Here is a 24687-nt window from a genome sequence, read left to right on the forward strand (position 1 = left end):
GCCCAGAAAATAAATCCGTGTCTCTTATGACGAAGGAGCCAAGAACAGACAACGAGGGAAAGACAGTAAAATATGTGGTCAACCATAAGGAAGAATTTAAACTTGATTATTGGCTTATGGGTATTTGATTGCTTTATTTCATTTGCATGTGAGCAAAGGGAAGTGGTAATTCAAGTACATTATAGCAGTGCTCATGGAGACGCAAATGTTCTAAAGCACCACAAAAATCACAGGCACTTGTACACTCATGTTTATAGCATCATTATTCATGATAGCTAAAACATGGAAGCAACCCAAATGTCCGCTGACGGATGAATGGAAAAGCCAAGTGTAGTGTATACATCCAATGGACTATTTTTCATCCTTAAAAAGGAAGAAAATTCTAACATGTAATAGCGTGGATGAACCTTGAGGACACGATGGTAAGTGAAATAGGCCAGACACAAAAGGAGAAGGTACTGTACGATTATACTTATAAGAGGTACTAAGTGGATACTTACAGATCTAAGATACAGTCTTAGGGTATTTAACTACTCTGAGAAGTCAAAATCATAAAGATAGAACATAGAATGACAGTTGCCAGGGGGTCTGGGGAGGGGGAAATAGAGAGTTAGTGTTTAATGGGTGCAGAGTTTCAGTTTTGCAAGTTAAAAATAGTTCTTGGAATGGATGGTGGTGATAGGAGCACAACAATATGAATGTATTTATTGATTGATTGACTGATTTTACTCATGAGAGACACAGAGAGAGAGAGAGGCAGAGACACAGGCAGAGGGAGAAGCAGGCTCCATGCAGGGAGCTCGATGTGGGTTGGGACTCCATCCCCGGTCTCCAGGATCATGCTCTGGGCCGAAGGTGGTGCTAAACTGCGGAGCCACCCGGGCTGCCCTGGATGTATTTAATGTCACTGAACTGTGTGCTTAAAAAATGCTTAACACAGGGATGCCTGGGTGATTCAGTCAGTTAAGCGTGCAACTGTTGATCTTGGCTCAGGTCATGATCTCAGGGTGGTGAGATAGGGACCCACACCCGGCTCCACACTGGGTGGGGAGCCTGCTTGAAATTCTCTCTCCCTCTCTCCTTCACATCCTCCTCCTTTCTAAAAAAAATGCTTAAGATAGTAAATTTTATACTATATGTATTTTACCACGATTTTTTAAAATAGGAGAAATAAAAATAATGACCACAAATAGCTCATCTGGTTTAGTGTTTGTTTCTGTGAGGGAGGTCTGTAAAGCGCTTTGCAGTCATTTATTAGCTTTGGGATGTTTTGTCAAATCAAACTACATTCTTTAGATAAGGAGTTTGGTTTGCTTTGATATTTAATGACCTTCCTTTTACCTAAGGCACAGAATTTCCAGATGTGTAACACCCCCCTGACACCTAGCAGGAGCTCACAGCCTGGCACATAATGAGTACTCCATAAACATTTTTCAAGTAAGTAAATAACAGCAAAGGCTAACATCTATTTTGAACATTTATCCAGAAGCAGGTTTACCTTGAAGCTGAGGAAGCTTAAGTTTTAAGATCTCACTTTAAAAAGACCCGGGGAGGAGCCTTAGGAACAGTTCACATAGTCACATATTCACATAAAACTTACATAAGATTTGTATTCTTTTTATTAAAGAGAGTCCCCAAAGTTGTATAATCTTCAGATCCCACAAAACCTGGATGGACTGCTGGACTTACTACTGCCTTTGTAATGACTTGCTAATTCCTTTCTATGGTTACCTAGTAGCCCTCATGACAACCCTGGGTTCTCTCCACTTCTCAGATGAGGAAATCATAGAGCTTGACCATGGTTACTCCACAGGGCAGTGATCCACAGGGATTTGTGCCCTGGCATTGGGTGCTAACACTACAACTCCACTGAGCACCAGGGGAGGCCAAACCTGACTCCAGTCCACGTTAAATTGGGTGTGTGCTTGATAAATACTATAATTTCACTCTATGTAACTATAATAACGACAGTGATGGCTGGTCTTTTAAAATAACCTGTGATTTGGGGAGAACACTCCTTACATAGGCTTTTCCTGCCCCATCTCCCTTTAATATTCTTGTTTAGTAGATGGAAGGAAATTTAGGGAAGAGGGGGGGAATGAAAAGAGTGAGGCCAAAGAGAGGAACAAAAGGAACAGAGATATAATGGTGCATTAACAAAAATTCTCCACACTGGCTCCCCAGCATTATCCCTTTCCTTGTGGGGGATGTGCAAGCGTGCTTTGTCTCTTAGGATGTTCCATTTCGGTTTTATCTAGCATTCATATCTACCCTGTCCCCCTAGGACTTCTACTCTGGAGGTCCTATTTCTAGTCTAAAAGTTCCATAAGTCAGAGGGCAGAAAGGAATCCTTCCTGTAAACATCCTCTGGGTCACTCCCGGAAAAGGTAAGCAGCAACCACTGCTTCCTGTCTTTATTCTGATTCTTGGAGCAAATAATATAATTTTTTATTTCTCTAAGATTTCTTGAGGCCAATGGGAGAACAGAAATGACATGTCAGAGGATTAAAAATAACCTTCTATTGAGGATACCACTCTGTTCAGATTCAGTCTCTGGCCTAGGAACCTCATTGGTATTCCTGGCTTCCATCAAGATGCTTGGCCTAGCACTGTGCCTGGCACTTGGGAAGTTGCCAGCTGACTCCCACCCCTCAGAGAGCTGCTGCCATCAGCCTAAATGCAACACCCACATACCCAGATTTCTGTCCCCCACCAGTAATCTAACAAATTCTTCCTATAGTTCATCCCGTATCTTACTGCTGATAAGGACGGTTTGTCAATGGAGCCCTGATCTAGCCCAGGAGATCTGGGTCCTAACGACAGCTGTTCAGTGAGTGTTAACCACTTATGTGATATTGGGCAAATTCTTTCATCTTGCTGGGCCTCAGTGTCCTCATCTGTCTCATGAGTGATTTGGACTCGGGTTTCCTTCCTAGGGTGATCAACTCACCCCGTGTCTTGGGAAATCCCCCCTATCCCAGGCAAACTGGGACAGGACAGCTCATCACCCTGCCTTCAGCAAGTAAGCATTTCTGACATCAGAAATGTGCTAGATTTTAAAATGTGCTAGATTAAATGGAATAAGGCTGTTTATCTCTACCCCACTGCCCAGGAAATATCAAAAGGGAATTCAGCAGCTGACTCAGGCCGGGACAAAATTCCAAACGTGTAATTTTTAACAGGCCTTTTGGGAAAAGGTTGATTTCAGATCCTGTTAAGAAGTCATCCCTTACAAATGTTCTGGTTAGGGAGGTTTGAATGTTAACGATTAGACAAGAGCTGTTAAAATCTCAGCTGAACAGCTTAAACTATTTCCTACTTTTAACAAATAGCTTGGATTGTCATGGAACCACCGTAAAACAGTAGGATTTTCCCCCCTAAAGTACGTACTTCTAGGCTATGGGGGAAAAAACGAAAACCAGAAACAACAAACAAACAAAACTAAGTGAAGGTCGGCTCCTTGTCTGATCTGCAGCTAAAAAGCAAGTTAAGTCTGGAATATGTTTAAACTTCCCCTCTCTTACATAGGAATGTGCTGATGTGCCTGCCCAAAACCCCAAATGAGCCCCCTTTACTGGGGGGGATGATTCAGCCAGATTCCAACTATCATCAGCAAACAGGCCTGGCTGGTATGAGTGAAGTCAATAAAGTTTCTAGGACTGTTGACTTCTAGGAGAGAAATGGAGTCCTGGCTGATTTGAGCAAAAGAGGCATTTCAGCTCAACCTGTCAGTTGCCCATTTTTAGACTATTTGAGGATTCCATCCTGTGTCCACCGGCCATTACAGTACGTTATTGATTTGACTGGGTCTTGACAAAGGACCTAAAAGGCATCGTGGACCTACACATACAACCTTCTCCCCGGAAGTACAGAGAACTAGAACGAGGAGTGCCTGACCAGCTCAGTGGGTAGAGCACATAACTTTTGATCTTGAGGTTGTAAGTGTGAGCCCCATGCTGAGTATAGAGATTACATAAAAAATACAATCTTTTTTTTAAAATAAAATCTTAAAAAAAGAAAGAAATGAAAAGACAATTCCTTGTATCAGTTATTATTCCCTATAGACAATGGTTTAGTGACCCTTTTTATGCTGTATCTGTCTGATAGAATCTATCTGTCATGATAGAGCCTATGATCCTATAGATCAGATTATATTCTACAAAACCTTTCCACACATAGAGCATTCAAACTTCATACATTAAGATAATGTATGTAGGGTACAACATCATTATCCCCATCTTATAACTGCAGAAGTGGAAGCTCAGAGAAGTTAGGCGTCTTGCACACAGACACAAAACTGGTAAGTGGCAGAGCTGGGCTCAATCCTCAGTCTTCCTCATCAAAATCAGGATTCTCATTAAAATGCAAAGCAAAGTGCATTTTGCTTATCAAAATATTCCTTCTAGCATTTTTGCTAATCTTTCTCAAACTATTGATATCATCTTAAGATAATGATTAACAGGAGTTTAGAGAGAGTGTTAAAAGAGAAGGTCAGAAATGGGGGGTACCACCCACATTTAAAGGAGCCGCAAGAGAAGAGAAGGGTCAGAGAAGGGACACCAGACCCAACCAGCTCAAGGTTGCCTCCTAAGCCAGGGAGGAAAAAAGGAAACTTCATCTGTAAGGATGATAGTTGACAACGACCCCTTGTTGGTCTGGTGTTCAGGGAGCAAGAACAAGGGCTTTGCCTGGGGTGGGGGTAGGGAAGAGATCCAGGGCACAGGTGAAGGCTGGCCTTGGAGAGGACCGTGGACAGTTGCAGACAGGGTCTTGCAACAGGAGGGCAGCAGAATAAAAGGACGCAGATACAGACATCTGACACACTTAGTGATACCTCTGCAGAAGCTCTCTTGTGCTTTTATTTTCTCAGCAAGCAGGTAGTTTGGAGGAGAGAGGAGAACCAGTGAAATCCTCTTTTTAGGAGACAGGGAGAGTAAGTCACCTGAGGAAACTGGCTGGGATCTCCAGGCAGCACTAAGGGTTTGAGGTCACTTAAGATTTGATGTCATTGTTGGGTCATAGAGATTAAACCACCAAACCCCAGGCATCCCTTTATCCCACCTTTTAAGTGTGCTTTGCTTTAAAACATATAGCACCTATTCTTTTAATTCATCCACAAACACATGTGTCACAGTTAACCTGGTCCTAGGTGCATAGGTACAGTGAGGCACATTCTCTCCAGGGTCAGGCTTGGAGGTAGGTAGGGAGGACAGAGAGCAGGAAGGAAAGGTTGGCTCCACTGGGGCCTTCAGCCCTCATCCTCCACGAAAGAGAGAAATGGATGTTCTTTGCGGGCAGCAAGCTCCCTTCAGGATGTAGGGAAGAAGCAGCTGGAGAACATGACTTTGAGTTGAGAACTAAGTGAACTTTGATACACTGAACCCCAGAATTAGACACTACTACTTAGGCCTACTCGCTCAGGCCCAAGCTTCAGTGGATCATTCCCAGACACCCCCAAGGAGCTTCACCAGAAACTTAACAGTATGGAGGAGGAAGGGAAAAAAAGAAGAGACCTGCTGTAGGCAGTTCACTGCCAAGAAGAGAAAGGCAAGAGGGTGTTCCTATCTGGTGCACTAAAGTCACCAATCAGGTATATCATTTTATCTGGGGGAGGAACAAGGGCAAGTGAGAGAGAAGGAGGCCAGGAATGTGACACAAATGTATGTCCCTCACATGGAAGAAAACAGCAGGGATGGGGAAGGAAGTTCTCATGATAGTCATAAGTTGAAAGAAAGGTCTTGGATCATGAGGTGCCACCCAGCCTCTTGAACCCCACTTTAGCCCTGAAGCCAGCAGAAGATGGGTAAAAAGGAGTGAGAAATTTGAGAGTATAAACAGGAAATTGATTTACCATGTTAGCCTATGTAATCTGAGCCAGTCAACAGGAAAGTGAGATCCTGAAAAGGAGGTAGTAGGACCCAGTCAACTGGAGGCCCAGGGCGATGGAGGAATATTTGGCTTTGAAGTTTCAAAGGTGGCACAGCCTTTCACATATTTGAAAATCCCCATTCTGATCCTCTTGAGTATTTTTGCTGGAATTAAACATACCCAGTTTCTTCACGGGTATGTTTGAAGAATGTTTCATGCATATTTTTTAAAAGCCTAGTTGCTTTCTACTGAACATGCTCCATCTTCTTCCTTTGAAAGGGTGGCACCTGGAAACAACCCACAACAAAGACTCCATCCTACTGAAGTAGGTAGGGATCTCTTCTGCCCTGGTCATAGACACCCTCTCTCACTGGTACTGGAAGCCATGGGTTGCGTTCCTCCCCTGCTAACTCACCTTGAGCTCTCTGGCTACAACTCCTGTGTCTTCCTTGTTCAAGTACTGATGCCAGGCAAGGCCTCTGCAGCCCCATATCTGAGGAGTTGGGGTTTTTTGGACCTCATGTGTATATTTGCCCATATTAAATAGCAAAGTTTAGAGGAAAGATTTCTTTGTGGATCATTTCAACTCTTATTAAAAATCATACTTGGGGCACGTGGGTGGTGCAGGGGTTGAGCATCAGTCATGATCCCAGGGGAGGAGGGGAGGATTGAGTCCCGCATTGGGCTCCCGGAGAGAAGCCTGCTTATGTCTCTGCCTCTCTCTCTGTGTCTCTCATGAATAAATAAAACTTTTAAAAATAAATAAATAAGAATAAAATTCTTTTTATTATTATTATTTTTTTATTGGAGTTCAACTTGCCAACATATAGCATAACACCCAGTGCGGATCATCCCATCAAGTGCCCCCCTCAGTGCCCGTCACCCAGTTACCCCAACCCCCTGCCCACCTCCTTAAGAATAAAATTCGTAATGACATTTTTATCCATTCTAGATCAATTACTATTAGTCCCAGAAGTTTCTGGTGGTGAGGAGGAATGTATAACTTATTTACATCTATGTATTCAGTAATCATTTACATTTATTGAGAACTTTCCACAAGGTCAGGGCTAGAATACAGCAGTAGTAGACAAATCAGGCCTGGCCCTTGCTTTCACAGAATGTGCGGGGTAGGATCCGGGAAAGGACCTTTTGGTTTGTATTTTGGCATAAGGAAGATCTTAACTTAGCTAGAGACCTGAACTTATTCACTGGAGTTTCTTCTTCTCTCCTCAAGTTATGACGGAGGACTTGACTCTTACCCTTTGAAAGCCAGTCTCTGTACTGGTACTGCCGTACTCACCTCCTCTTACCTATTTTCTCTCCTGCATCACCTCTCTCTTTCCCAGATGATTCCCTTCAGCTCATGCATCTGCTCACCTTCAAAAACCTTTCCTTGATCCGCATTTCCCTCTCCAGCTACCGCTGTGGTCCTTTGTATTCCTTCACAACAAAACTTCTTGGAAAAAAAAAAATCCCCCATGCATGGTGTATCTGAGGCTGGAAAAAGCTGGATGTATTTGGAACAGCTGTGGGTGTTGTGGCAGAGAGCTGATAAGCTAGAAAGAGCACTTTCCAGAGGGGGTAGGCCCAGAGATCAAAGCCCTCTGCAAATATTCTGATAGAAGGCAGCTGTGTCAGAGCAAAGCCCACACTGATTTCTCCTCCGAGAACTCTTGCTAAGTCCTGATTCTACCATTCTTTTTTTTTTTTTTTTTAAAGATTTTATTTATTTGAGAGAGAGAGAAGGAAGGAGAGAGCCTTTGAGAGCATTGAGAGGAAGAAGCAGGTTGCCCATCCAGCAGGGAGCCCGATGCAGGGCTCAATCCCAGGACCCTGGGATCATGACCCGAGCCACTGCCAGTCAGTCACTTAACCAACTGAGCCTCCCAGGTGCCCCCTGGTTCTACCGTTCTTTAGCTGATGTGACCCTGGTCTTTGAGCCTCAGTGTTCCTCATCTATCAAGTGAAAGTAGAGATATCTCCCCCATCAATTTTTTGTGGGCAATGAGAGAGAATGCCTGAAAGTGTGAAACAAATATCCATCAGTGTTTCTGTACGGAAATATTCCTTCATTTCATTTGAAAGGAAGGAGCTCACCCCTAGTCTGCATCTGGGCTCCTTTGAAATCAGAGTCTGAGCCAAAGACTTGCATGCATGGCCCCCATGTTATATATCTGGGAATGTGATCCTGGGGAGTGAGACTAGCGAGAAGGAAGGATGGAAGTCCTGTTCAAGGGTATGATGCTAAGTTGGTCGGGACAGTAGGGGCTGCAGGTGACTTCAGCTCAATCCCATGTGACCTTCTGAGGAGCCCTATGACAAGAATTTCAGAACTGTCCCCTCAGGGCACTTCAAGGGGGAGAGTTTTAGATTCCCATCTCTAGGGATCCCTGGGTGGCGCAGCGGTTTAGCGCCTGCCTTTGGCCCAGGGTGCGATCCTGGAGACCCGGGATCGAATCCCACGTTGGGCTCCCGGTGCACGGAGCCTGCTTCTCCCTCTGCCTGTGTCTCTGCCTCTCTCTCTGTGTGACTATCATAAAAAAATTTTTAAAAAAAATTAAAAAAAAAAAAAAGAAAGTTTAGATTCCCATCTCTATTGATCAAGGGTGGCCCACTGGGCATTGACTGGGCTGCACCCACATGAGCGCAAAGTGGAAGGCCATGTCACATACCATTGAAATTTACTCAGATTGGGTTCCTGAAGCAGTGGCTGGAGTCAAAGATGGGGTCAGGAGGATTTGAAATGGTGCACAAGATATGACCCCATCTGACAGAAACGGGAACAAAGAAGATGGTGACATGACTTGACTTTCATATTATAGCCATAAACCACCTCTTTGTAGAAAAAGAGGGTGGACTTTAGACATTAGTTTTCTTTTTTTTTTTTCCAGACACTATATGTTTCTGTAGAATTAACGAATACAATGCCCAGGGGTGGCTCAGTGGTTGAGCATCTGCCTTTGGCTCAGGTTGTGATCCCAGGGTCCTGGGATTAAGCTGGCCTTGGGATCCCTGCTCAGTGGAAAACTGCTTCTCCCTCTCCCTCTCGCCCCTCTTCCTCCCTCCTGCTCCTGCTTTCCTGTGCATGTGCACATGCGCATGCTCTCTCTCTCTCTCTCTCTCTCTCTCTCAAATAAATAAATAAAATCTTTAAAAAAAAAAAAAGGAAAGAGGTATGCCTGGATGTCTTAGCGGTTGAGCATCTGCCTTCGGCTCAGGGTGAGTAGACTTTGTCTGGGGATTAAGCCCCACATCTGGCTCCTTGTGAGGAGCCTGCTTCTCCCTCTGCCTATGTCTCTGCCTCTTTGTCTCAAATAAATAAATAAATAAATAAATAAATAAATAAATAAATAAAATCTTTAAAACAGGAAATTAAATTTTTTTTTAGATTTTAAAAGTTAAAAAAAATTAAGAACAAAGAAAAATGGATCTTTAAAAAATAAAAAATAAAAAATAAAATTACACTCCTAAATTCAGGAGTATTTTTCAAAATGATTTTAGGACAACTAAATGCACATGTACAAGATTACAAGGGAGACTGAGAAGGATTAAGCAGGGAGGCAGAAGGAAAACCAGGAGAGAGAGCATTCTCATAGAAGGCAAGAGAAGACAGTGTAGGAGGAAGGAAGAAGTAGCCTCCCCTTAGTGTAGAATATTGCTGAGTCATCAAATGGGGCATGGGCCTGTGAACTGCACACTCCCTCCCCATGGAGGCTATTGGTGACCATACAAGAGCTGGAGTTGAAGACTGGACAGAAACAGAGAGAGTGTGTGTTAAGTGGTTGGGAAGTTACACACTTTGCACAAGGGAATCTCTCATAGAACCACTCTCACAAACCTGAGTCAAAAAGACAGCAGCTGGATGGATGTGTGAAGCTCATGGAGAATTTTCAGAGATGGAAGATACTAGAGGCTGTTTATTTTTTTTTTATTTTTTTTTTTTAGAGGCTGTTTAGAAGCTAATGAAAAGAATTCATGAGAGCAAAATTGCTTAAATTGTTTTTTAAAAAGATGCAACTCCCAGAAAGAACTATATTTTACACTGTGATTCAGTATGTGCTCTACACACATACAATGTTTCAGACATACAAATGTTTCAGAAAGCAATAGTTTAGTGCAACAATATTTTGCCTGTGCTATGTGCAATGGGCTCTGATTATTTCTATTTATTTATTTGAGAGAGATGGAGCATGTGCAAGTGAGTGGGGGTAGGAGCGGAGTGAGAGGGAGAATCCTCAAGCAGATTCCCCACTGAGCTTGGAGCCTGATCCCAGGGTCCTAAGATCACGACCTGAGCCAAAATCAAGAGCCTGACTGTTAACTGACTGAGCCACTTAGATGCCCTTTTAATTTTTAATTCAATTATGGAGGTATACTAGAATATATGTTCAATGTAATAAATTCAAACAAAGCAGATGTAGGTATATTAAAAACTGAAATATCTGTCATCTTTCCAAATTGAATTTCCCAACTTACAGGACTACTGGGAATAACATTTTGATGTGGATCCTTTGAAATTGTTTTCTATGCATTATATATGTAAAATTGTAAAACAAATACACACACATAGTTGTTTGTTTTTGATATATTTTGTAAATGTGAGGTACATATTCTAGTGTCCTGATATGTGATTTTCTTCCACTCTCTCTGTTGGAAGGTATTTTTATGTCAATACATTATTATCCACGTCGTTTTGGGGGGAAGATTTGTAGCTTTCATATTGCATGAACGTACTGTGATTTATTTAAAGTTTTCCTCTGCTATAGGACAGTGAGATCATCTTGACTTTTTTATTGTTTCAAATACTGTTACAATGAACATCTTTGTACATATGTGAATATTTTTAAGGAAGGGAATCTTAGGAATGGATCGGAACATTTTCGTAGATATTGCCAGATTGACTTTCTTAAAGGCTAAGTCATTGGGTATACCAGTGACAGTCAGTTTGTCAAAAATTGTTGTTGTTTATTTCTTGGTTCTAAGTCTTGCTTTGTGAGGCCTTTCCTACCATGAAAATTATAAACAGTCTCCATATTACTGCTTAGTACTTCTATAATTTTGTTTTGTGTTTAACACACCACTTTTTAAATCTCTCCATTTTTTTTTAATTGGTGAGAAGTGGAGATAAAACTTTATCTTTTCCAAATGGATAGCCAATTTTTCCAACAACATTTGCTAACCGTCCTATCCTTTCCCTGTATTTTGAAATGCTACCTTTATCTTATCTTATATTCTTATATGTGGCCTCTGGCCTGTGCCATTGGTGCATTATCTATTTCAGCGAGTCCACATTATTCAATTATGGAAGATTTATAGTTTGTTTGATAGCTGGGAGGGCCATATTGCCTCTGTCATTTTTGTTTTTCTCATTTTCTTGGTTAGCCTTCTGTATTTACTTTTTGGGCAAACCACTTCATGTTCCATGATAAAAGTCTTTCATGGTTTTGGTCATGATTTGCTTGTATTTTCCATAATGAAATCTTTTTTTTATATGATTTTATTTATTTATTCATGAGAGACACAGAGAAAGAGGCAGAGACACAGGCAGAGGGAGAAACAGGCTCCCTGTGGGGAGCCCGAGGTAGGACTCAATCCCAGGACCCAGGATCATGCCCTGAGCCACCCAGGCGTCCCATATTTTCTGTAACAAAATCTTATCCAAAGCATTTGGATTAATTCACAATAAGGCATGGAGGAAAAGAGCAGATGTTTGAAGAGAGCGAAGTGTGAAATAACTGTTATGGATGGCAGTTAGATCGTCCTGCAGATGAGGAAGCAGCCCAGAATTTACAACAGCGCCTATGTCCAGTGTGGCTGATACTTTCCATCAGTGCTCAGCTGCTTAGGAGGAAGCAGAAGAACCATTTAGTTGGACTCAGGTTGGGGTTGGGTGTGACCAAGATAAGCCTAACAGAGGGAGGGAGGGACAGAAGAAATTAAGATATTTTGATTTCTTTGTCTTGCATTCAGTAAAGATGGAATAGAAATACCTGTTTTCCATTCACCAAATAGAGGTGCAACTTTCTTGTTTTGTTCCTAAACATCTTAAAAAAAAAAAAAAAAAGGATTCCAGTACAGTTAACATACAGTGTAACATTAGTTTCAAGTGTACCGTGGGGTGACTCAACACTTCCATACATCACCTGGTGCTCACCACAAGTGGACTCCTTAATCTCCATCACCTATTTCCCCTCCCCCACCCACCTGCTCTCATAACCATCAGATTGTTCCAGAGTTAAGAGTCTGTTTCTTGGTTTTTCTCTCTCTTTTTCTTCTTCTTCTTCTTTTTTCTTTCATTTACTCCCTTGTTTAGTTTCTTTAAACAACTTAATAAAACAAAAATTATAACTTGTGGGCAAGAAGTTTAAATTACATGCTCTTGGCATTGTATAAATAATTTACCTTATACACATATTGTCATGTTATACTGAGATACTTGTGTTGACAGGAGAGCAGTTTGGTGTAAACTCCTGTTTTGTTTTTTTTTTAAGATTTTATTTATTTATTCATGAGAGACACAGAGAGAGAGGCAGAGACACAAGGAAGAGGGAGAAGCAGGCTCCATGCAGGGAGCCCCACGTGGGATTTGATCCCCGGACTCCAAGATCACGCCCTGGGCTGAAGGTGGCGCTAAACCACTGAGCCACCCGGGCTGCCCTAAACTCCTATTTTTTGAGTGTGTATATTTCCCTAACATTTTCTTCGGTAGTAAGCATTCTCAAATGTGCTCCCAGGGGGATCTAGAAATGTTGGTGCATATCCATTTGGCTGTTTAGGGATTTGTTAGAGTGTGGGAAAATTCTGAGGCATTTTCAGGTTATGACATCTGAATATTTCTTTGCAGGTCCAAAGAACAGTTTATTTTTAAAACTGTAAAGATACTATAGTCTTGGTCCTCATCGAGGGGAGAAATTGCTGCTATTTTGAAGAAATATCATTCAAAATAAAATCCTGAGTTTAAAGTTGAAGATCCAAGATCTAGATGAAATGTAAACGTTTACTAATGTTTCAGATTGTGGTTTATTATATTTTCCTTTACTCAGACAAGCAGTTTAAGAACTATTAAAGAAGGCTTTCATCAGGGATATGATGATGGGTTTGATGGATATGACTGATGATGGATATTCATAAAATCATCTTTTTCCATTTTCTCTCCCCACAAACCCAGGTGATTCTCAGCTCCACCTTGGGGATATAACTCAGACTCTCTTCTGGGGCTTCCCAGATTTGTGGGATGCTCCCCATACCCATCCCGACTGCCTCAGAGGTGGGGAAAGACCCAAAGTAGCTGTATCAATCCCAATGACACCCAGCAATCAACTACTGCAAAGCAGCAATCATGTCCTGTGGGATGGTTTGGAGGTGGCCTCATCCAAAGGCATCTTGGCTTTTGTTTCATAGTTGCCATCAGCTTTCAGAACCTTCTCCATATCTGCTGCAGTCATGACAAACTGAACTCAAGTAATTTTAAAGAAGTTGTTGTTGCTGTGTAGACTCACTGAACCAAAATGTGGCCAAATTAGGTGACCACAATTTTCAAGAGTTGCCTGCAGCCTCATGTTCAACTACTCTGCTCATGTATTTTGTATGATCAACTACAACTTATTCCCTGAACTTTGAGGTAAGAGAGGAAAAATAAACATGAAACATCAATGTATTCTTGGCACATACCATCAATTAGAAAATTCACATTTCAGATTCTGACTCCCCTTGACACTTCTTCTCCCATTACCTCCATCCAATCATAAATCTAGTCAATTTTGCCTAAAAATATATCTTTATGTCTATCGCCTCTTATCCACTGGCACTGCCAAGTTCTTGGTTTAAAGTCTTTATCACCTCTCAGTATTATAAAAGCTTGTTAACTGGCATTGCTCATCTTTTGAAAATGTACTCAATGGTAATTTACTATTTAACAATTTTCTGTGGATTATCTGCTTAAATGGTTGGTTTGAATTCTTTCAAGTTCTGGTCCTTACCTGTGTTGCCGGACTCATCTGTCAGTCTCCCATTGGTGCTCTGTGCCCCTACCAAATAGAACTACCTGAACTTTCAGTGCTGATCCCTTTGTCCAGGGTTGGTGTTCAAAACAGTTAAATAATGGGAACCTGGCCAACCAGGACAAACCTCATAACCACTAAAAACTACTGCACTGGGGCTTTCTGCTGAATATCAGCTCTGGCACTGTTTCTAGCACCTTGACCTTGAGTCTCTTCCTGGGGAGCTTCTGCAGATCTTTTCCAAAGTTCACAGAGGACTACCATTTTAGCAGGGGCTGGGGGGTAAGAACAGTGTCATTTAGAAAGGTTTTATGAGCTTGAAGATACTATGATAACATTTCCAGTACCTATGTGGAGACTGTAGTATTTTCACAGTAGACACTATTTGCAGAACCTGAAATGACTTTTTATATTTTTTAAGGATGTGCTCAAAACAAAACAAACAACACTGCTTTGTCTCTGGTTGCTTTGTAAATGGTTTTGCCTGCTTCTGTTTCTCAGAATTTAATCAGCAAGAGACATCTACCTCTCACACAGACCTACCAGCAGATCACCTTTTTGACCAGACTCAATCTTTTTATTTCCAAGCTGACTAGGAACCATTATGTTCTGAATTGGCCTAAAAGTACAGGGAAAAGTTCCTGTACCTTCTCTACCAAGAAAGGGAATAATACATGCTTTTCCTTAGTCCAGATCACGGTTGTGTGAATTAGTCATCATTAATCATATTTCCTGCATCAGCATCATTAAGAAATTGCTATTAAAGTTGCCACGCAATACAAGACACTAAGCTGGCATTGAAGAAAATATAAAGAACCAACACAATCCCTGCTTTCCATGAGCATATAGCCTGCTGGAGATAAGACATGAACAACTGAAATAAGAACTTCTACAAAATCACTACATTATGTATCACTATCAAACAGTAAATACGAAGGCGGGTAAAGGGAAGAAGTGCCAATGTCTTTCTTTCAGTTAGATGAGGCTTTCTGGAGGTGTTGGGTCTTGACATGAGCATTGAAAGGTGGGTTGAGTCTCAACATCGTCCCAGCAGGAGAACCAGGATATGCTATGGATATAGCTAGCCCAGGCCAGGGTGAAGCAGAGCATTGACCTTGAGGTGAAGCTAGAAAAATAACTGGGGTCAGATTGCAAGGACAATTGAGCCCAAAGGAGGCATTTGGGTTTTAGACTAGGGGTAGATCCCTTAAGTTTTTGTTAAGCAGGAGCTTTACATGATCAAAGCAGCATTTTAAAATATTAATCAGGCAATAGTAGCAAGCAAGCAGTGTGTTGGGGAGAAATGGGAAACAGTAGGGCTCAGGGATCATGTAGTAGGTTTGAGTCTGGCTCTGCCACTTTCTAGCTGGGTAGCCTTGAACCAGTTGCTCAACTTCCAAGTCTCCATTTAGTGGATAAAAGTAGAGATACTAATACCTCATTCTGGGGCACCTGGGTGGCTCAGTCAGTTGGACACTCAGCTCAGGTCATGATCCCGGGGCTCAGTTGGGCTCCCTGTTTGGTGGAGAGTGTTTCTCCCTCTTCCTCTGTCTGTGCTCTGTCTCTCTCGCTTGCTCATTCTCTCTCTCAAATAAATAAATTAAATTAAATTAAAAATAATACCTCATTCTAAGGGTTATTATGGAGTTAATATTTCACATCTATGCCTGTTGTCTCATTTAATCCTTGCATCACCATTTAATTTTGTTCGGGTGAAATACACACACATAAAATTGACTATTTTAGTTCTAGTATCTTATTTAAGATTCAGTAGTGTTAAGAACATTCACACTGTTGGGCAATCACCAGCACTATCCATCTCCAGAATTTTTTTTATCTTCCCAAGGTAAAAGTCCATACTCATTAAAAAGTAACTCCCTGTACCCAGCCCCAGCCCTTTGTATTCCACTTTCTGTCTCTATGTATTCAACTACTCTAGATACTTCATATAACTGGACTCATTTAGTATTTGTCCTTTTGTGCAGGCTTATTTCTCTTAGCATAATGTCTTCAAAGTTCACCTACGTTGTAGCATGTGTCAGAATTTCCTTCACTTTCAAGGCTGGATAATATTCTATTGAATGTCTTATATCACTGTTTCATCATGAGAAAATTGGACTTAAAGAGGTTAATCTGCCCCCCCCCCCCGAAACATCACTAATAAGAGGAAAAGGTAGGATTTATTTTTTAAATTTTTAAAAAGATTTTATTTATTCATCAGACACACACAGAGAGACAGAGACATAGAGGGAGAAGCAGGTTCCATGTCTCTGCCTGATGTGGGACTCAAACCCAGGACCCCGGGATCACGACCTGAGCCAAAGGCAGATGTTCGACCACTGAGCCACCCAAGTGCCCCAAAAAGGTAAGGATTTAGACTGAAGCAATCTGGTTCTGTAGTGCATCCCTATCACCCCTTAACATTCTGCCTCTCTCTCTCTCTCTCTCATAGGTTAAGTACCTACCACTGCACCTGGCACAGGGTGACTATTGCAGGAAGACATTCTATTGTTCTTGATTATTTAGCACCACTTCCTCAACTCATCCTGGTAACACAATCCATCTTTCCCTTGAGGGACTCTTTTTATGATTCTAAAGCTGTCCCCTGCCCTCCATACAAGAGCCACGAGAGTAAGCATGTTACCCCAAGCCAGGACAATCAGAGACTTGCCCCTTCCCCCCAAACAGGGACTGATTCAAGAGTGGTCTCCTGGAGTGGTTTCCTGGATGCAGTGGTCTCTCTGGTGCTATGAGGAGGTCATGACCCAGGAGTGATAATTGCCCATTTTAAGCTAAGCAGGAGAGATGGCGAGACAGGTGGAGTTCTGAGCAATCATCTGACCCCGAGATTTAGACACATTTAAAGCCAATTGTCCTCATCCACTTCCCAGATACAGGATGTAATACATTCCTGGTTTTAAGCTAATTGGAGTTGAATTTCTAGAATTTGCAAGAGAACGAACCCTGACTAGTACACTGGATCAAGTGGCCCTCGGTGGAATGGGACGGATGAAACTAATCAGAAGTGTTATGAAGCTACGTGGTATGAGGAAAAGGGAGAAGTCAAGAGTCCTTCTGCGGTTTGGATACCTGGTGACCAAAAAACCCCTCCATTATTGAAAAGGTAGAAGTTGCTATGTTGGGTAGAAGAGAGGAAATTACCGGTACTCCCAGGAACCCCGAGTGCTAGCTAGCTTCCAAAGGGAGGTGCGCAATACTGCTTATGTCTGTTAACCACTCTGTCCTCTTCCAGAATCTCAGACCCACAAAGTGTCCGAGGCCTGACTGGGATAGAGCTTTGGAACTCTGCCCTTTCTCCTCCACCTCCACTCAGTAACGTCGCATTCTCCTTTCTTTTCTTTTTTTTTTTTAAAGATTTTATTTATTCATGAGAGACACAGAGAGAAAGAGAGAGAGAGAGGCAGAGACACAGGCAGAGGGAGAAGCAGGCTCCATGCAGGGAGCCCGATGTGGGACTCGATCCCGGGACTCCGGGATCACGCCCTGGGCTGAAGGCAGGCACTAAACCGCTGAGCCACCCAGGGATCCCGCATTCTCCTTTCAAACATAATCCATTCCTTGTCGGGCTCATTCATTCATGTAACACATGCTGAGTGCTTACTCTATGTCAGCTACCGTGCTAGGTGCCCAGAACAGAGTGATGAGAAAAGAGATCTGGCTCCCCATCTTTAAGGAGTGTGTAATCCAGTAGAGAAAGCAGACACAGCGTGGAGTATTACACAAATGAACATAATTAGAAAATTGCCTTACACGCTACGAAGAAAACAGAGTTTCATAAGAAGCTTCTGAGGGGGGCCCCTAATTTAGACAGAGAAGGGTGAGGGCATTAAGGGATGGCTTCTCTGGGGAGTGACCCCGAAGCCAAGGCCAGGCCAGGGTGAGGGGTCAACACTGCAAAGGACTGGTGGAAACCAGAGGAGTCGTTTCAGCCACCCTGAAGAAGTGATTCACCCATTAGGAATGCGAGGCAGAGAGAGGCTTGGAAATGGTGGCTTTGAAGTGGAGCTGCTCCCCAGGGCCCTTGGAGCAGGCACTGGAGAATACATTAGGAATTGTATGACCCCAGTCACCGCTCAATGGCTGCTCATTCATTCATTCCTTTATTTACTCATTTAAGAAATATTAACAGAGGACCTGCAGGTGGGGAGCACTGTGCTACAGGCTGAGGATGCAGAAGGAAGATCTCTAGCTTGGTGCCCAGCAGGAGGGCAGAAGCACAGGGGGCCCTGCCTCAAATGGCACCAAGACACACCCAGATCACTCCCTTAGGAGCCCATTAGACACAGGCTTATGTGTGTGTTTGCTAAGCCTTCTTTCTCCAGGCACTCAACCCTTCCAGACTTGTACACTTTTGTTTTTTCAGAGATTTAAGTCCAGTCCTTCCAGCAGAAGCAAAGCTTTACCCACATGAAGCTCAGAAACAGATCACATGGGGCCAACATGGCAGACTGACACCGAACCCAGCATAGCTGCCCAGTCCCGCCAGATAAACATAAGGAAAGGTCATCCAAACACAGGAAGACAGCCGTCCCCTTGCCTTTTCCTTTACCCCCTCCCCTTCCTCCCTCTGGCTCCCTCATCCCCAGAGGGTGGACCCAGCCTTTCCCAAAGTTTATTCTGAGAGCTCCAGGCTCCCACAGTGGAACGTGCTGCGGACATGGGAATACAAGAGCCTGGCCAACAGGGAAAACCAAAAATATAAACGGAGAGATTTAAAAGATTCCTCCCCTCCTCCCAAAGTTGTACCCGAAATATCTGCTTTTACTGTTATTACTAATATTACCGCCTTTACCATCCTTGACTTAAATCGGCCCATCCTGGAAGGAGACCTTCTGAAGTTTATTGCATTTGACAGTAAACATTTAGCACAGAAAAAAGTTAAGTTCTTTCTTAGGACCTCGGTGCCACTGACTTGACCCACTAAACATGCAATAAAATGTTGGGAAACAAAGTCCAGAAAGTCTTACGTCTCAAACACTGGCAACGAGTTTAACAAGAATACAAATAATGCTGACACTTCAGGGGAAAAAAAGGTTTCATTTTCTTTAAATCCACTATTGGAATTTTGTAAAGAGCCAAGAACCCCGAGCCAGTAAATAGGAAGTCATTTTATCTTTTACTGACATATTCTGATCAAAACAGTGACGAGAGCGTAGGCTTTCATTTTTATCCTCCACTTAGGAGAAAAAAAGTGAATATTAAAGGATTGTGTACTTCAATGATTATAAATCAGCATTTGTGATGAAATGTTCAGTACTCATTTCAAAACAGACACAGTGTTTAAAAGCAAAGCATAATGGTGACCTTTCTCATTAGCTGTTGCTCAAACAAAGATATGTTCCAGCAATATCCGATGCTTCCTTCCTGCCAGGGCCTCCACCCAGTGCAATTTAAAACACTTGTGTTACATCCAAACCAGAACTGAGGTTGTGCTGGAGTGGAGTTTCAGCAGCGTAGTGTTTATTATTACTTTCTAAGTTTTTTAATGTTTTCTTTTCATAAATGTATTGTCATGAGTTGGGTTTGCAAGATTAAAAATGTGAGAGCGTACAAATGAATTCATTATAACTTATTTACTCTTCTATGTCTCCATCTATTTTTGTGGCAAATAGCGTCATAGGTTCTTGACCCTGAGGACACTTATTTCGCTGCTCTTTAGTAAATGTTTTTATTAATACATTGTAGGCCAAAAAAACAAAAACAATCATTAAGAACTATGCCAAATTTATTTTATGTAAAATCCAATGAACACAAACACAAATCTAAGGAGAGAATGTGAGAAACAGAAAGAGAGAGAATTAGAGACAGCTTTAGTACACATCCTCACTTTCCTCATGCCTCGTATTCCTAAGTCTGGTAATATATGTAGAAAATGATCAAAGTCAAGGTGATTTTTCTATGGAACAACAAATAAGAAAGCCTTTTTTTTTTTCTGGTCAAAGATCCAGTGCTCAATCTTTGTAGAAATGACCACAAACTCTTAGTCCAACTAGAAATGATTTACCATTTATATTTTCTACAATGGACATATTTTTATAGTAGAAAGAAAATACATGCTATTTTAAAAGAAATTTTACTTCTTTATACTTAGGCAATATAAAGCTTTCTAAAGTGTATGTATGTGAGTTAAAAAAAAAAAAAGCTACTAATACATGATGATCCTACTAATAAATAAATCCCCATGAAAGGCCAGGTAGGTGGATGGTTCTGACTCAGTTTCACCAATCTCAAGTTTGCAGACCACTGTAAACTTCAAAATCATGAATTCAGGCATCATCTTCTTTTCTACAACTTGTCATCTTTGCTGCTAGTTTGTTCAATGATGCCTTCTCAGGGCACCCGGTTTTCTTTTTTCTTTTCTTTTCTTTTTTTAATATTTTAATCTTATTTCTTCATGAGAGACATAGAAAGAGCATCAGAGACATAGGCAGATGGAGAAGTAGGCTCCCCCCAGGGAGCCTGATGTGGGACTCAGTCCTAGGACCCTGGGATCATGACCTGAGCTGAAGGCATCAGATGCTCAACCACTGAGCCACCCAGGAGGGCACGTGGTTTTCTAGCAACTCCTCCACTCTTTCCATATGCATTAGTCCCGTCCTACCTTCCCTTTCCTCCCTTTGTAACTTAGATTTATGGTTCATCATTTCAAAAACTCCCTGGCTTTCGTTTGGCAAAAATTTAGTCCATGGAGCCTAACTATCTGTTTTCTCCATGCTTGAACATGAGCAATTAAATGGCAGTAAATTTTTGAAAATCATGCAAAGGGAAGGTTGATTTCACCCCAGGTTCATGACTAGACCTCTTATGGGTTCTCAGGATGGTCAGCAATCCTCTTTAATTCTCTAGTTGGCTTTCTCTTAGGTTCCTTAATGATAACATCATCTCTTCCCCACTCAATCTCAATTGGTGACCTTTGCTTCACAGACAAAATGGAACCCATCCCTCTATCAATTCTCTTCACATAATAAAAGGGATATCTTTCCTATTTTAAGCCTCATTCATCTACCTAAGACTCAGATCTCATCCCATCCCATCTTGTCAAAAATCCACACTATCAATTTGCCTTTCTCTAACCTCACTAGGCTAGATAACTCTGTTTGCCTCTCCAGAGCCACTTTTTATCCTTCTCTACCCTGCCTTTGCTGGGGGAGGCGAAGTCTGTGTGAACTATATCAGCAGGTGATTTTGCCTTTTGTTCTTTGGGGGAGGAGATGGCCAATGAGAAGTCCCAGGAGGAGATCTGAGAGTACAGGTAGGAGCTTGAGATAGGAGCTCTGACTTCTTCACCTCAAAGTCTTTTCGGGTTGGCTGTTTCTTATGAGCAAAGTTATTGCTTTCTCAAGACAGCCTTCTCCTTCTGGGTTCTGGTATTTTCTCCCTTCCCTCACCCTTTTAAATCTGAGGTCATTGCTCCACTACTTCTTGCCTCAATGTACTCTACAATCCCTTATAGGTTCCCTATATTATAACTGTACCATTGTAAAGAGTCCTTTCCTCGAATGATCCCAAAGTATTTTGTTTGTTTCCTACTGACTAACACACTCTCCTCCAATGAATTCTCATCAACATATAAACATGTGCCATTAGCCTAGCCTCACGAACCCTTTGTCTTTACCTGTTATCTAGTTTTTCTATCTGACACTCCTTATCACATCTTAGATCTTGTCATCAGTTAGAATTGTCCCATTTCTGAAATCTTAAACTCTATTATCTGAGCATAATCTCCTAACCTTATCAATATGTATTTCATAATTGCATTAAAAAAACACTAAAGCGGGATGCCTGGACGGCTCAGTGGTTGAGTGTCTGCCTTTGGCTCAGGTTGTGATCCCCGCATCAAGCTCCCCACAGAGAGCCTGCTTCTCCCTCTGCCTATGTCTCTGCCACTTTCTCTGTGTCTCTCATGAATAAATAAATTAAAACACCTTTAAAAAAACAAAAACACTAAAGCCCTTGTTTCCTACACCCCACTGCCAGTTTCTCAGTCTCCTTTTGTCCTCATTCCCTTCTTCAGGTAGCTTAAAAACAAAGATACATTTGTCTTTCAATCTCTTTCTTGCTTAATACTCTCAATTGCTTGTCTCCTCATTCTTCTACATGCCAACTAGAGAAATCTCAATCCTGAATCAATTCAACCATCCACCTTGTCCCCCCTCTACCTAGCACCGAAGGAGAGGAACATGCATCTGTACCTGGGGTGTCACTACTCTTACAATCTCCAACCTCACTTCTGACCTTTCTAGGTGTCCCTAGTCAATATCTTCTTTCTCCTAAACTATAAATATAGTTTCAGTCCTGCTTAAACTGAAAGGAGGATCTAACACTAACATTTTACCTATCTCACTTTATTTATTTATTTATTTTTTAGGATTTATTTGAAAGAGAGAGAGAGCGAGTGGGGGTGGGCAGAGAAGAGAATCTCAAGCAGACTCCTTACTGAGGAGGGAGGCCAACATGGGACTCGATCCCATGACCCATGAGATCATGACCAGAACTAGAACCAAGAGTCAGAGGCTCAACTGACTGAGCCACCCAAGCACCCCTTCTTTCTCACTTTAATTCACTCCAATTTCTTTCAGTCTCATGCTGTCCACTGACATTCCTTTACCATGGTCAGCAACACGTTCCTAATTTCTCAGGGTGATTGAATTTTCAGGCTTTGCCTTATTTGGCCTCTTGAAGGCACTGATGATGTTGTCTATTTCCTTCTTGAAACCCTCTACTGTCTTGCCTTTCAGTTCAATATTACCTCCTGTCACCAGAAGTTCCACCCTTTTCCTTCTTCTCATCCTCCTCTTATTGAATGCTCTTCACATCTCTCCAGGTGTTCTTATCCATTGCCAATGATTACCAGCATGAACAGCCTGTAAGCAGAGGGTCCCTAAGTCTAGAGGTCAAATCTTGCTCCTAAGTTCCAAAGCAGTATATCTAATTGCTGAGACTTTTAGCTGTATGTTTGACCACTATCCCAAACTCAGTATGTCATACATAAAATTCACATTACGGTCTGCCCGAGTCTTCTCCCTCGGCTGAATGGCAGTTTTCCATTTCCCCAGTCACAAAGACCCGCCTTTCTGTAGACATCTTTAACTCATAATGCACCAATTCTTACTTATTCATTGGATCACCAAGCTCTTGTTGGTTCTTTCTTGATAGTTCTGAAATCCAATCATCCTCTCTATTCCTTCCAACCTCATTATTTCTTGCTTAGAATGTTATAACAACCTTCTAAACAATCTCTATAATTCCAATCTACCCATCTGTCATACCACAAAAAGCATGATCATTCCAAAGCAAATGTCTTACCTTGTTACTTCTGTTTTCAGAACCCTTCAGTGAGGGGCAGCTGGGTGGCTCAGTGGTTGAGCGTCTGCCTTTGGCTCAGGTTGTGATCCCAGGGCCCTGGGATTGAGTCCTACATCAGGCTCCCTGAAGAGAACCTGCTTTTCTCTCTGCCTATGTCTCTGCTTCTCTCTCTGTATCTCTCATGAATAAATAAATAATATCTGAAAAACAAAACAAAAAAAAGAACCCTTCAGTGACTCTCCATTGTCTTGAAGGTAAAATCCAGACATACTAGCATGATATGATAATCTCTAATAGTATAAATTTTGTTGGCTGCAAGGAACAAAAACCAGCTTCTGGCTAACTCAAGAGAAAAAAAGACTGTAGTTTATTGGAGAAATATTGAATAAGTTTGTGGAATTGAAGGAATTGAACAACCAAATGGCAGGCAGAACCTGAACCAGGACAGCTCTGAGGATGTCAGTAGCTACAGTTAAAAAACCTTAAACAGGGAGGGTGCCTGGCTGGCTCAGCCGGTATAACATGAACTCTTGATCTCAGGGTCATGAGTTTAACCCCTGCATAGGGTATACAGTTTACTTAGAAAAAGAAACAACCTTTACTAGGGCCACCACTTATAATTGTGCTGATTGTACAGTTTGTAGTGGACCCTTTCTCTATAAGGTTATCATTAATGAGACTTAATTTAAAGATTCTCAGGCTCCGTGTCCCTTGCTTCTAGGTTCAAAATTCCTAGGAATAATATTCTGAGTGACCACCCAGCATAGATAAATCGTTTGATTTCTAGATTCATGGGAGGAGCATATGGCACAGGGATGACCATCAAGGGAGTCCCTCCTGTGTATAGGACATCCTCAAAGAACCGGGAATCGCTGTGAGCTGAGAGTATAGCTAATGAGTGTCCACCATACTTTATACTTCCTACCTCTCAATTTTCTTTCTCCTCTATTCCCCAAATTATAGTGTGTCTTCCACCATGATTTATGTTATGGACTGAAGGTTTGTGTATCCTCAAAGTTCATATGTTGAAGCCCTAACCTCCACTATGACTCTATGAGAAAATAAATGACTGTCTAAGCCACCTAGTCTATGCTAATTTGTTATGGTAACCCAAGCTAAGACAGCGTGCCACTTGCTGTCTCTCAGAACAAATCACGCTTTTTCAGACTATCTTGTTTTTGTGACCTGCCTTTTTCACCCACTGTTCACTGGAATTTGTTTATTTTTTTTTTGTTTTTTGTTTTTAATTTTTATTTATTTATGATAGTCACAGAGAGAGAGAGAGGCAGAGACACAGGCAGAGGGAGAAGCAGGCTCCATGCACCGGGAGCCTGACGTGGGATTCGATCCCAGGTCTCCAGGATCGCGCCCTGGGCCAAAGGCAGGCGCTAAACCGCTGCGCCACCCAGGGATCCCTGTTCACTGGAATTTGAATTAGTTTCTTCTCTTTTCACCAGTACGTTCCCTTCATCATCTTGCAAAAACTCACTCA

This window comes from Vulpes vulpes, chromosome 3 (genome assembly GCF_048418805.1).
Source record: "Vulpes vulpes isolate BD-2025 chromosome 3, VulVul3, whole genome shotgun sequence".
NCBI lineage: Eukaryota > Metazoa > Chordata > Mammalia > Carnivora > Canidae > Vulpes > Vulpes vulpes.